The sequence below is a fragment of the Oryctolagus cuniculus genome, chromosome 11 (assembly GCF_964237555.1).
Source record: "Oryctolagus cuniculus chromosome 11, mOryCun1.1, whole genome shotgun sequence".
NCBI classification, from domain to species: Eukaryota; Metazoa; Chordata; class Mammalia; order Lagomorpha; family Leporidae; genus Oryctolagus; species Oryctolagus cuniculus.
The window spans coordinates 13275665-13288873 of NC_091442.1; positions in this window are offsets into that span (position 1 = coordinate 13275665).

The following is a 13209-nucleotide window of genomic DNA, read 5'->3' on the forward strand; positions in this document are numbered from 1 at the left end:
GCTGAAATCAGCATCCACCCCACACAGCCGCACACACAGCCACAGCCGCACACACAACCACAGCCGCACACACAGCCACACACACAGCCACACACACACACAGACACAGCCACACACACAGACACACACACAGACACAGCCACACACACAGACACATACACAGACACAGCCACAGCCGCACAGACACACACACACACAACCACAGCCGCACAGACACACACACACACAGACACAGACACACACACAGACACACACACACACAGACACAGCCACACACACAGCCACACACACACACACAGACACAGCCACACACACAACCACAGCCGCACAGACACACACAACCACAGCCGCACACACAGCCACACACACAGCCACACACACACACAGCCACAGCCACACACACAGACACACACACAGACACAGCCACACACACAGCCGCAACACAGCCACAGCCGCACACACAGCCACACACAGCCACAACCACACACACAGCCACATACACAGCCATACACACAGACACACACAGACACAGCCACACACACAGCCACAGCCACAGACACACACACACAGACACAGCCACACACACAGACACACACACAGACACAGCCACACACACAGACACATACACAGACACAGCCGCACACACAGACACGCACACAGACACAGCCACACACACAGACACACACACAGACACAGCCGCACACACACACACAGCCACATACACAGCCAGACACACAGCCACACACACACACAGCCGCACACACAGCCACATACACAGCCAGACACACAGCCACACACACAACCACACACAGCCACACACACAGCCACACACACAGCCATACACACAGACACACACAGACACACACACAGCCACATACACAGCCACACACAACCACACACACAGCCATACACACAGCCACACACACAACCACACACACAGCCACATACACAGCCACACACACAGCCATACACAACCACACGCAGCCACACACACAGCCACACACACAACCACATACACAGCCACACACACAGCTATACACACAGCCATACACACAGCCATACACACAGCCATACACACAACCACACACAGCCACACACAGCCACACACACAGCCACACACACAACTATACACAACCACATACACAGCCATACACAGCCACACACACAACTACACACAGCTACACACACAACAACATACAATCACACACAGCCACACAGCCACACACACAGCCACACACACTACACACAGCCACATACAATCACACACATAGCCACAACCACACACACAGCCACACACACAGCCATACACACAGCTATACACACAGCCACACACAGCCACACACAGCCACATACACAGCCCACACAGCCACACACACAACCACACACAGCCACACACACAACCATACACAGCTACACACACAACCACATACAATCACACACAGCCACATACAGCCACACACACAGCCACACACAACCACACACAGCCACATACAGTCACACACACAGCCACATACAACCACACACAGCCACACACACAACCACATACAATCACACACGCAACTATATGCACAGCCATACACACAGCCACATACAACCATACACACAACCACACATCAACCACACACACAACCACACACAGGCCAGGCAGGCAGCGTGCAGGGCAGCCAGTGAAGGTTCCGGGGGGCGGGCGGGTGTGAATCTCCAGTCGCGCGGTCTCACGGGTGGTTCGTGCCCGCGTGGGGACACGTCCCAGGGTCCGCTCCACTCCCAGCTGCGCGGCGGCGAGCTCCCGGGGCACCTGAGCCTGCGTGCGCCCCCAGCACACAGCCGCGAGCAGGCAGGGGAGGAGGAGGACAGGTGGGGCCCCGGGGCAGATGCACACACGCGCGGGCACACGCACCTGGAGAGCCCAGAGGCGGCTCAGCGCCACGCCTGACCGGGCTGATTTGGGGCGGGGGGGCAGGGGCGCCCCACCTGTCAGCCTGCTGTTTGTCACTCCATCGCAGCCGGCGCACTGACATTCAAAGCCGGCGCTGAGGTGCGCGCATTTAGCTGTAATGTAGCACAGATCACACTGACATTGGGAGAATGTTCCACCTCGGGACCCATTTGACTTCCAGCTTTCTTCCTGGAAGAGGAGAGAAGTGACAGAGAGGGGGCCGCAGGGGCCTGCGGCCTCCTGCAACGTGCCCAGGCCGCAGGAGCTGGGAGTCCCGGGCTCACGGGCGGCCCCGTCGGCGCCCACCTGGGCAAGGGGTTGGGGGTTGAGCGGCGGAGGTGCCTGGGGCAGACCGGCAAATCTTCACAGGGCCCCCGGGGTGGCGTGGGGGTCCCTCCCTGGGCCTGGGGCCTGCCGAATCCCCCTGCCATCCGTGGAGCACCTGCCGAGCACCGGGCCTCCTTCTGTTTTCGTCTTTGTTTCTTTGTTTTCATTTTTATTTGACAGAGAGACACATGGAGAGAGGTCTTTCCATTGGCTGGTTCACTCCCCCAGATGCCTACGATAGCAGGTCTGGAACGGTCAGGAGCCAGGAGCTTCATCTGGGTCTCCATAGATCCAAGTCCCCGGACCATCGCCTGCTGGCTCTCAGGGTGCCCATTAGCAGGAAGCTGGGTTGCAAGTGGAGTAGCTGGGACTTGAACCAGGCACTCCAGCGTGGGAGACAGATGCCCCGGGCAGCGACTCACCCACTGTGCCACCCTAGGCCTTGTTTTCAGCAACTCACAGACAGGCTCTCACGCAGCAACCTTGTGAGGCAGGAACGATTATGAACCCGTGTGAATGAGGAAGGACCAGGGCTCAGAGAGGTGAAGCAACCTGACCTTGGTCACACAGCCAGGATGGAATGGAGTCCGGCTCCAGATGTGTCACGGACTCCAACAGATGTGGACTCCTCCCCAGGGTCTCCCACTGCCCTTCCTCCTCAGCCCCCCTTCCTCTCTCCAGTTTCCCCGCCTCCATCTCCCCTCCTGTGCACCTCACTGAGCAGGGCCAGTGGTCCCAGAATGATGGCATTATCTGGGAGGGCTTCCTGGAAGGGGAGTGAAGGGGCCATGCTGCACCTGCAACTCAGGAGTGGACGAGAGGATTGACAGATCCGTGAGCCTCCCAGACAGGCCTCCGGAAGCCAGCCCACTCCTTTAAAGACCAGAGTGCTTGGCTCCATCCTAGGTGACAAGGGCAGAGACCCAGGGCGGGGGATGGCTGAGGTGGCCCAGCCCTCGCAGCCTGGGATACAGGCGCCAAGGCTGCGCAGGTAAACACAGGGCAGCCAGAGGAGCGTCTGCCCGGTCCCCAGCGAGGGCGGCCCGCGGGTCCTGCAGGACAGAACCGTGAGGCAGTGTGGGCGGAGTGAGGGTGCAGGTGCCAGGGGAGAGGAGGAGGAGCCACAGGAGCCACGTGGGGCCCGCCACGGCCCAGCTCGACCAGCAGAGACCCGAGAGGTGCAAGGACGGCCTGCGTCTCAGGAGCTGATACGTCTCCTGAAATAACTCCAAGTCCAACTTCCCAAAAGGCAAAAGAAAGTTGGGTTAATCTACTCTCAGTGATTCCTGAGCCGCTTCTCGAGGGTGGCAATCAATACGCGCTCTCAAGCTCGCCCTCCATAAGTAATTCGCAGTAATTACGAGAGGGAGGAAAATGACATTCTCGCTGCACACAGAATCCCAGGTCCGGCACCGCTTGGCCTCCCCCGGGAGCCAGCCGTGGGACGACAGCCCTCCCAGCCCGCTGAGAGCCACAGGGGCGGCCTGAGGCCCGACTGCCCACAGGGCCTTTAACTGGGTGGGGGCAGGGAGACTGGATGAGAAAGGTGAGCCCAGTGTGCAGCACCCGTACCAGCAGGGCCATTGCCAGCGTCCTCAGGCGGGCTGCTCAGACCCACCCCTGCAGCCTGGGTCGGCGTTGTCAGCGTGACCACTGGCCGCGGCGGCTGCCACACAGCAGGCTCAGTGAGCAGCTGTGGGAAGGACGGGGACCTGCGCTCTGTCCTGCCCATCGCCACAGGAGGGCCCCACGCATACCTGTGGAGCGGGGGTGGGGTGGGGGCGTGGAGGGGCAGGGATGCATACAGGATGCCCAGCACAAAGAAGCCAGAATGGAAGCCCCGGTCTCCCACCTGCAGAGCCGGGGCCTCAGCCTCCAGGACCAAGGGGCCAGTGCAGAGCAACCCTGGGAGGAAAAGGAATCGGGCCCTCCCCCACCTACCCCGCTGAGTGGGCCTTGGTTCCCTTGGCAGTGGGGTTGGGGGTGGGAGGAAGAGGGCAGAGGCAAGGAACGCCACCCACATCCAGGCCCTGCCTTCCTCACTCGGGCTCGCCAACTGGAACACGACTTTCTAGCATGCCCCCAGGTGCTGGGGGAAGCTCACTACCTGCGCTCTGCCCATGAATGCGTCCGTGCTGCTGTGTTGTCCGCCAGCTCGGGCCCAGCCCCCCAGCAGCCTGGCAAGACCCGCCCGTGACCTCTGGCAAAGCTGACTGTTCAGGGTCACCCCGTCCCCAGAGGGGCATACTCAGGGGCACAATGCTCCCACTAACTTTTTTTTTTAAATCCATGACCCATTGTGTTTCTTTTCTTTTTTAAAAAAAAAGATTTTATTTATTTATTTGAAAGGCAGAATTTCAGAGGCAGAGAAAGAGAGAGAGAGAGGGAGAGAGAGGTCTTCTATCTGCTGGTTCACTCCCCAGATGGCCACAACAGCCAGAGCTGAGTCGATCTGAAGCCAAGAGCCAGGAGCTTCTTCCAGGTCTCCCATGTGAGTGCAAGGGCCCAAGCACTTGGGCCATCTTCTACTGCTATCCCAGGCCACAGCAGAGAGCTGGATTGGGAGTGGAACAGCTGGGACTAGAACCAGCGCCCATACAGGATGCCAGCACTGCAGGCAGAGGTTTTACCCACTATGCCACAGCACCGCCCCCCCATTGTGCTTCACTCACTCCCCTGCATCGCCTGACCACAGCTTCAGGACAACCCATTTCAGAGCTGAGAAAACCGAGGCTCAGAGAGGTGAGAGAAACTCCCTGAGATCGCACGGTGAGAACGGCAGAACCAGCCCCAGATCCCAGGCCGATGGAGTGACCCCCGGGGCCTGGCTCCTGGGCAGGGCCGGTCTTAGCCCCTGAATCCAGGTCAGCCCAGCCTCCAAGGTCAACGGCAGGCCTGTGTCCAGACACGGCCTGATGGCCTTGTGCCGTGGCCAGCCCGCACCTCCGGGAGGGTGCCTCTGGCTTGGAGATCATGTTGTGCTCTTAAATCACAGGACCTTGAAGCTTCAGCCGGGGAAGTGTTAGGGAATCGATCAGTGCTCCGCTCGTTCCAGCCTCTCGGATCCCATATTTATGATTCCTGCCATATCCAAGCACCACCTGGACTATTATTTACTTAATGTTTTTCTTCCTCCAACAACCCCTTGTTATATTTAATTTTATTTTGATAGCAAAACTTACATCAGTACATTAAGTGGGAAAACAGTAACACGGGACATGGATGGCAATGTAAAAATAATCGCGCTCACATAAAGCCGTGGTGTCACCGCCGGCCCTGATGATGTCGCCTGCCCAAAGCTGCAGCCGAGACTTGTCCTCTGTCTCCGACACAGGGAGACTCCTGAGCGTCAGAGAACGGATAAGGGCTCCAGCCCCAAGCCCAGCTTCTGCGGAAGGCTGGACGTGGACCGAGGAGGAGCCAGCCCCGCACTGGGTGACAGCCCAGTGCTATGGATGCCATCCGTGAACCGGGGGGGGGGGGGGGGGGGGGGCATGCAAACCACGCGCCTGGCCATGACATCGGCCCACTACTTTCGCTACTTGCTGTGTGCCCTTGGGAGACTCCCTGCCCCTTTCTGTGCCTCTGTCAGAACACAAGCGTGCTTCGAAAAGTTCGTGGAAAATGGAATTGAAAGATCAGTTTATTTCTGTTACCAAAATATTGTGACTCGGGCCCAGTTTCCATATGTACCCGTTGGGGGTGATTACACCGAGGCCATGCAGCAGCAGGCGAGGCTCCTCTGTGTCCGGGTGCAAAGCAGCTCCAGATGATACGTAAATGAGTGGAGGTAGCTGGGTTCCAATAAAACTTTATTGACAAAACAGGCGAGGGCCAGCCAACTCCTAGTCTAGGTCAGGGAAGACAAACATGGCCCCGGAGGGAGATTCCCGCCCTGTCCTGGTCTGCGGTGGGCCAGCTGTTGGTCCCCTGTGAGGTCCCAGGCTCCCCTCTGGGAGGGGGTGCTTTCCCACTGCCTCCCTGGGAGCCATTGTCTGCCTTCTCCCTGTCTCCCTCTCTCCCTCTCTCCCTCTCTCCCTCTCTCTCTCCTGCTACTTTAAAAACTTATTCATGGGGAAAGATCTAAGCGATTCTTTGAGAGTCGTGGACTCTCTCGCAGCTGGCAGCATCCCCACCCCCAGCTCAGCCCGGTGTGGCTGAGACACCCGCAGGCTTCGGGAGCAGACAGATTTGAACATGAAATCGCATTCTTCCACCTGGACGGACCTCCCCACTCCTACGTCCACGGCTTCCAGTACAAAACAAGGGCTGATGGACACATCCCTGGGAGGTGAATTGCAAGGATTAAAGAGTTAATCTCTGTAAAACATTCAGCAAGAATCCAGGACGTGATCAGCTTTCAGCGCCTTCCCTGCTGTAAGTCTGAATCACATCGGCTCTCAAGGCCTCACCTGTTACTGTTATGAATAACAACACTGACGACAGGGTGGGGGCGGGCCCCCACCTGCCGCGCAAGCCCCGCCCCCAGCCGGCAGGGCTTCCCCGGGGCAGCTGCCAGGCCAGGCACTGCCATCGATTTCTTGGAAGGCAGCTTTAGGGTTTTTGTGACTTTTTTTTTTTTTTTAGTTTGATTTTAAATCCCAGTTTATTCTTGGTGCTCTCAGAGAGGAAGTGGAGATTTGAAAGGCAGGCCGGGTCCTTCCTCACACCTCTTCCACCTCTGCTGCCTCCCCTCTGCCCACCCCGCCCACCTCCACTACCTAGCTTGTCTGTTTCCGCGGAAGAGGCGGCCCTAAGACCTGGGCTCTGCCTGAGAGGGACAGGGAGGAGGGTGGCCTCCACGCTGGTGACTCAGAGCCCAGCCGCTCTCTGTCCCCTGTCCTCTGGGTGCCCCCCCCACACACTCTCTTTCTGAGCCTCCCCTTCCCACCCCGGTCTTGGGCTCCAGGCAGTGACTCAGGAACCCCAGCTCGGTGACTTCCCAATGGCGTGGTCCGTGGTCTTGAGTGCACCATTAAAACTCCCAAGGCCGAGGCGGGCACGTGGTGCCGTGGTTAAGCCACTGCTGGGGACACTCACATTCCACACCCGAGCATCTGGCTTGGAGCCTGGCTGCTCCATTTCCTGTCCCCTTCGTACTAAAGCCCGCCCTGGGAGGCAGGAGCTGATGGCTCGCAGAGTGAACCAGCAGGTGGAAGATCTGCCTGTCTCTTTGCCTTTTAAATAAAATGAAAACAAATTTAAAATTGCTTTAAACTCTCAAGACCACTGTTTCTTCTTCTGCAAAAATGGGTACAGAGGCGCCTTCCCCCAGGGCTGTGGGGGGACCCAGGGAGAGAAGCAGGGAGCCGGGCTTTGCACGGGCGCCGCAGGCTTGGGGGGGGCTTGTGTGCTCGCTGCCCGGCTGCGCGCAGACTGGCGGCCTCCCAGGGCCGCTGGGTCCAGGTGGAGGCAGGCGGAGAGGCCGTCCCAGCTGGGTGTTTCAAGCTCAGGCTCTGGAAACATTGCAGCTGCCGCTCTGCTATGACCCAGCTGGGACCCACTGACAGCATCTTAATTTCAGCCCAAGCTCTTTTCCAGACGGGCTGCTAATTAGGGCTAATGGGCAGCTCTCCCTGCTAACTCCCGCCGCCGCTGCCATCGAAGCAGGCCAGTGAGCAGGGCTGCTGGGTGAATGCCCAGGTGCCCACGGGCAGGTCAACCCTCTGGGTTAAGCGTCGCTCTCCGAGGCTTTTTGGCAGGGGCGAACTTTTCTGTTGTTTGTTCACCTGACCAGTCAGGAGGAGGTGGGCGGTATTCACATCTGCCACAGACCTGCTTCCTGCTTTACCCCCAGGAAGCACGGAGGACGTACAGATAAGCTGCCCCAGGCCAGACTTCCCGGATGGAAATGCTAGTTTACGCTTATGCTGGCTGTATGACCTTGGGCAAGCTACCTGCCCTCTCTGAACCCAGGCTCTGCAGGTGCAGAGAAGCTCCTACCCCACAGGGATGTTGTAGGGCAAAGCGGAGATGTGGAGGGCTGAGCATGGTGGCCGCCAGCACAGCCAGGGAGCAGGCAGGGGCAGGGGGAGCCTCAAGGGCCTTGAATGCCGTCACCAGAGGCTGGGGCTCTGCCACTGCTATTCCTCCCGCGAGTCCCTCAGTCCCACAGTTGGGAAGCGCTGCGCAGGTGCTGAGAATACGGTAAGCGCCGCACTCACACTTGCGTAACACGTGCGAACTCATTTAGCCCTCACAACAACCCTGCAGGAGAGCTAGGACTCCTGTCTCCATTCTGCAGATAGAAAAACTGACACACAAAGACCAACTCACTCGCCCAGGAAAAGCCGGTCAGCATTGACTTATCTACTTCCAGGGAACAAACAAGCCCAGAATTTCACAGTGTGGAACAATAAACATTTCCCAACATGGAAACCACAGGCTTTAACTTTCTTTGCTTTTCTTTTTTTTTTTTTTCTTTTTTTTTTTTTTTTTGACAGGCAGAGTGCATAGTGAGAGAGAGAGACAGCGAGAAAGGTCTTCCTTTTTGCCATTGGGTCACCCTCCAATGACCGCCACGGCTGGCGTGCTGTGACCAATGCACCGCGCTGATCCGAAGGCAGGAGCCAGGTGCTTCTCCTGGTCTCCCATGGGGTGCAGGGCCCAAGCACTTGGGCCATCCTCCACTGCCCTCCCGGGCCACAGCAGAGAGCTGGCCTGGAAGAGGGGCAACCGGGACAGAATCCAGCACCCCGACCGGGACTAGAACCCGGTGTGCCGGCGCCGCTAGGTGGAGGATTAGCCTAGTGAGCTGCGGCGCTGGCCTTAACTTTCTTTTAAAAAGGAATTTTTATTTCTTTATTTGAGAGGTAGAGTTCTAGACAGAGAGAGGAAGAGGCAGAGAGAGAGGTCTTCCATTCACTGGTTCACTCTCCAAATGACCACAATGGCCAGAGCTGCACTGATCCGAAGCCAGGAGCCAGGAGCCTCCTCCCGGGTCTCCCAAGCACTTGGATGCAAGGGCCCAAGCACTTGGGCCATCCTCCACTGCTTTCCCAGGCCAGAGCAGAGAGCTGGATCAGAAGAGGAGCAGCCAGGACTCGAACCGGCGCCCATACGGGATGCTGGCACTGGAGGCAGAAGCTTAGCCTACTGTGCCACAGCGCCAGCCCCACACTCTGGTCTTTCCATAGCTTAATTCTCAGAAGTGGCCTTGTATTGCTTGTGCTGCTGTGCATCGAGGTCCCTCCAAAAGTTCATGGGAAAGTGTGTCATGAAAAAACTATGTATGGATTTCAAACTTTTTCACACCAAAATAAATTTATAATTTTTTTTTATTTTTAAAAATGTATCCAAGAGGTAAAGAGGGAGGGACAGGGAAAGCTTCCACCTGCTGGTTCACTGCCCCAAACTTCTGCAATAGCAGGGACTGGGCCGGGCCAGAGCCAGGAGCCAGGCACCCAGTCTGAGTCTCCCATGCGGGTAGCAGGACCCCAGGGACCCGAGCCATCATCGCTTCCTCCCACAGGACACTTCAATGAAAAGCCAGAGCAGATATTGAACCCGGGGACTCGGGTGTAAGATGCAGGCATCTTTAAAAATGTATTTATTTATTTATTCGAAAGGCAGAGTTACAGAGGGAAAGAGAGAGAGAGAGATCTTTCACCTTATTGGTTCACTCCCCAATGGCCACATCGGCTGGAGCTGGGTCAGGCCAAAGCCAGGAGCATGGGATTCTATCTAGGTCTCCCACATGGGTACAGGGTCCCAAGGACTTGGGCCATCTTCTGCTGCTTTCCCAGGCCACAGCAGAGAGCTGGATTGGAAGTGGAGCAGCCGGGACTTGAACTGGCACCCGTATGGGATATGGGCATTGCAGGAAGAAATGTAACACACCACACCACAACGCCGGCCCCTAAATTTATTTTTGAATTCCATTTTCCGTGAACTTGTTTAAGCTGCTGGCATCTATTAGAGGCAGGGCGCTAGGTCCAGCCCCATGGCTGATTCCAGCTTCCACTGAATGTGCACCCTGGGAAAGAAGTAGATGATGGCTCAAGGCTTTGGGTTCCCGCCACCCTCATGGGAGACCTAGATAGTAGATTCCTGCCTCCAGACATGGCCTGCCCTGCCCTGGCTATTGGGAGCATTTGGGAAGGGAATCCATGGGTGGGAGAGCTCTCTCTCTCTCTCTCTCTCTCTCTCTCTCTCCCCCTCAAATAAAATTAAAATTTTTTAAAGTTTCATATTTAGTTATTTTAAAGGCAGAGCACTGGTTCACGCCCCCAAGTGGCCACAACAGCCAGGGCTGGGCCAGGTCAAATTCAGGAGCCAGGGGCTCCAGCCCGGTCTCCCACTTGGGCAGCAGGGACCCAAGCCCTTGGGCCACCACCCACGGCCTTTCCTGGCGCATCAGCAGGGAGCTGGATCGGAAGCAGAGCAGCCCAGATTTCAAACAGGTGCTCAGAGAGGGGATGACCACAGATGGTGGCTGAATCCACTGTGCCACAAGGCTGGCCACCAAATAATCATTTGTTTAAAGATAATTTTTTTCTGAAAAGTGTAGAGAAAAGAAAATGGGGGTAAGAACAGGAGTGAACGGCTCTGTCTGTCTGTATTCACTTATTTGAGTAATGAGTTATTAGCAGAGACCAATTATATGTGCTGCACCAGGCAGTGGGAATTCAGCAATAAATAACACCAGACTATGTGCTTGGAAGCTACATTCTAGTGGGAGATAAACTTCAAAAGCTAATAAAAAAGAAAATTATCAGAGTAATAGATGGCATTATAAATGGGTAAAAAGATAGTGTCAAAGCAAAAGAGGCATTTCCAACCGGCTGGCTGGGGACCTCCAACTTGAATGGCAAGAAAGGCTGGCCATGAAAACGCAGCCTTCCAAACAGAGAAACAGCCAGTGCAAGGGTCCTGGGGTGCAGCGAGCTTGGCTGGAGACCACAGCAGGCAAGAGGCCACAGCCTTGGCCGGCGCTGTGGCTCACTAGGCTAATCCTCCACCTTGCGGTGCCAGCACACCGGGTTCTAGTCCCGGTCAGGGCGCCGGATTCGGTCCCGGTTGCCCCTCTTCCAGGCCAGCTCTCCGCTGTGGCCCGGGAGTACAGTGGAGGATGGCCCAAGTCCTTGGGCCCTGCACCCGCATGGGAAACCAGGAGAAGCACCTGGCTTTTGGCTTCGGATCAGCGCTGTGCGCCAGCCGCAGTGGCCATTGGAGGGTGAACCAACAGAAAAGGAAGACCTTTCTCTCTGTCTCTCTCTCTCACTGTCCACTCTGCCTGTCAAAAAAAAAGATACCAAGAGGCCACAGCCAGGAAACAGGCCGGAGATGCAGATGGAAGCCAGAACCAGAGGATGAGGCCGGCGCAGGGAAGAGAGGAGGACTGCTGAGAAGGGGTGGAGTCGGGCAGGCACAATCGCTGGCCCTGGGTAAGCAAAGTGGAATGGTGATGCGGGGCCCCCAGACCAGGGGAGCCACAGCAAGTGAGGGAGAGAAGAGAGCCTGGCCAGGCCCTGGCCCAGCTTGTGGGCAGCCCTCACCCACGGGCCCAGCCACAGATAAGCAGTCGACCTGGAGGCAGACCCAGGCCAAGGCCGCTGGTAGGCGGTATTTGCATATTTGCTTAATAAAAAGCTATGGATGTATGAAGACAGAAAATTAACTCCCCGGCATATTTTCCCACGACTCCCTCCCCTGCCGCCCACATTTTGACTGTGGCCCCCGCCCGTGGGTGGCTCCCGAGTCAGCAGGACCCCTGCCCCTCCCGCGGCGGCGGACAGGAGCCCCGCAAATCCGTCCTCACGGAGCACGCACTGCGGCCATCGGGCCGCACGCGCCGCGGTCTCGGGCTGTTATGCCAGTACCTAGGGCCACTTGAGCTATTTATTCTCGCAAAGAAATTAAATTAGATAGTTTGATTGCTTTCAGTGTAATTATGAAAGAAATTTACATGCGATGTTTATGCGAAGGAGCATGGTCGGGCGCCCAGACCTCAAGGGTTCCCTTAGTGCCCCCCCTCCCCACGCCTGCTGACACAGTGGGTGGGGAGCTGTCCCTCCCAGGGGAGCCAGAGGCTGGGACTTGGGGGCCGGGGGCTATGTGTGTCTGTCTCCGGAGGACATGGCACACGCGGAGGACACGCACGGAGCGGGGACCTGCGCCGCGGACACCGCCTCCACCTGCGAGCGCTCGTTCCGCCCCCAGCCTCAGTTCCCCCAGCTGTCATCCGCTCCAAGTACACACCCAGCCCTCCTAACAACCGCTTTAAGTGGCTGTCCGCACTTAGGGGATGAGATCAGTGAGAGCTGACCAACTGGGAGGTGCCCCGCGGCCGGCCAGCCGCCCAGCCAGGCCTCCAGCCACCGGCTCTGCAACTGCCTTCGCTCTCCTAGAGACCCCATCCCCACCCCCGCCCGCGCCCCCCCCCCCATCGCCTCCTCCCAGCCCTGGCATAGCCAAGGGAGATCCAGGCCCAGAGAGGCCCAGGGAGGTAGAGCAGGCGCTAGGCAGCGCCCCACCACGCCGCGCCAGGGCTGGGGGCACCCGGGTGCCCGCCGCTGCCTCCCCCGCCGCCTCCCTGCGCTGCAGCGTTCGCTCCCCACGGGCAGGGTAATTAGCAGCGGCTGATCAGCACTGATTGTGGACCCCCGCGGGGCAGAGACTGGAGCCGGCCTGGGACGATGGGGGCCTCTCGGCCGCACACCAGCGCTTCCCGGGCGAGCACTGGCAGGTAGAGGGGACGAGGGCGTTGGGTCTGTGACCCTAGCGAGGTATTGGAAATCCCGGGAAAACACACGTTCATTCCAAACCGAAAATAGGCAGCAGTGGAGGCGACTTCCGGGTGGTGGCCTAAATGCTCACACCACGCGCTCCCTTTCCGGCTAGCTGCGTGGAGAGGGTTACCCTCCTGGGGCTTCTTCCTCCGTAAAATGGGAAGATAATAATAATGCCTTCCTCCCCGGGTGGCTGTGCAAACAGAACAGGAG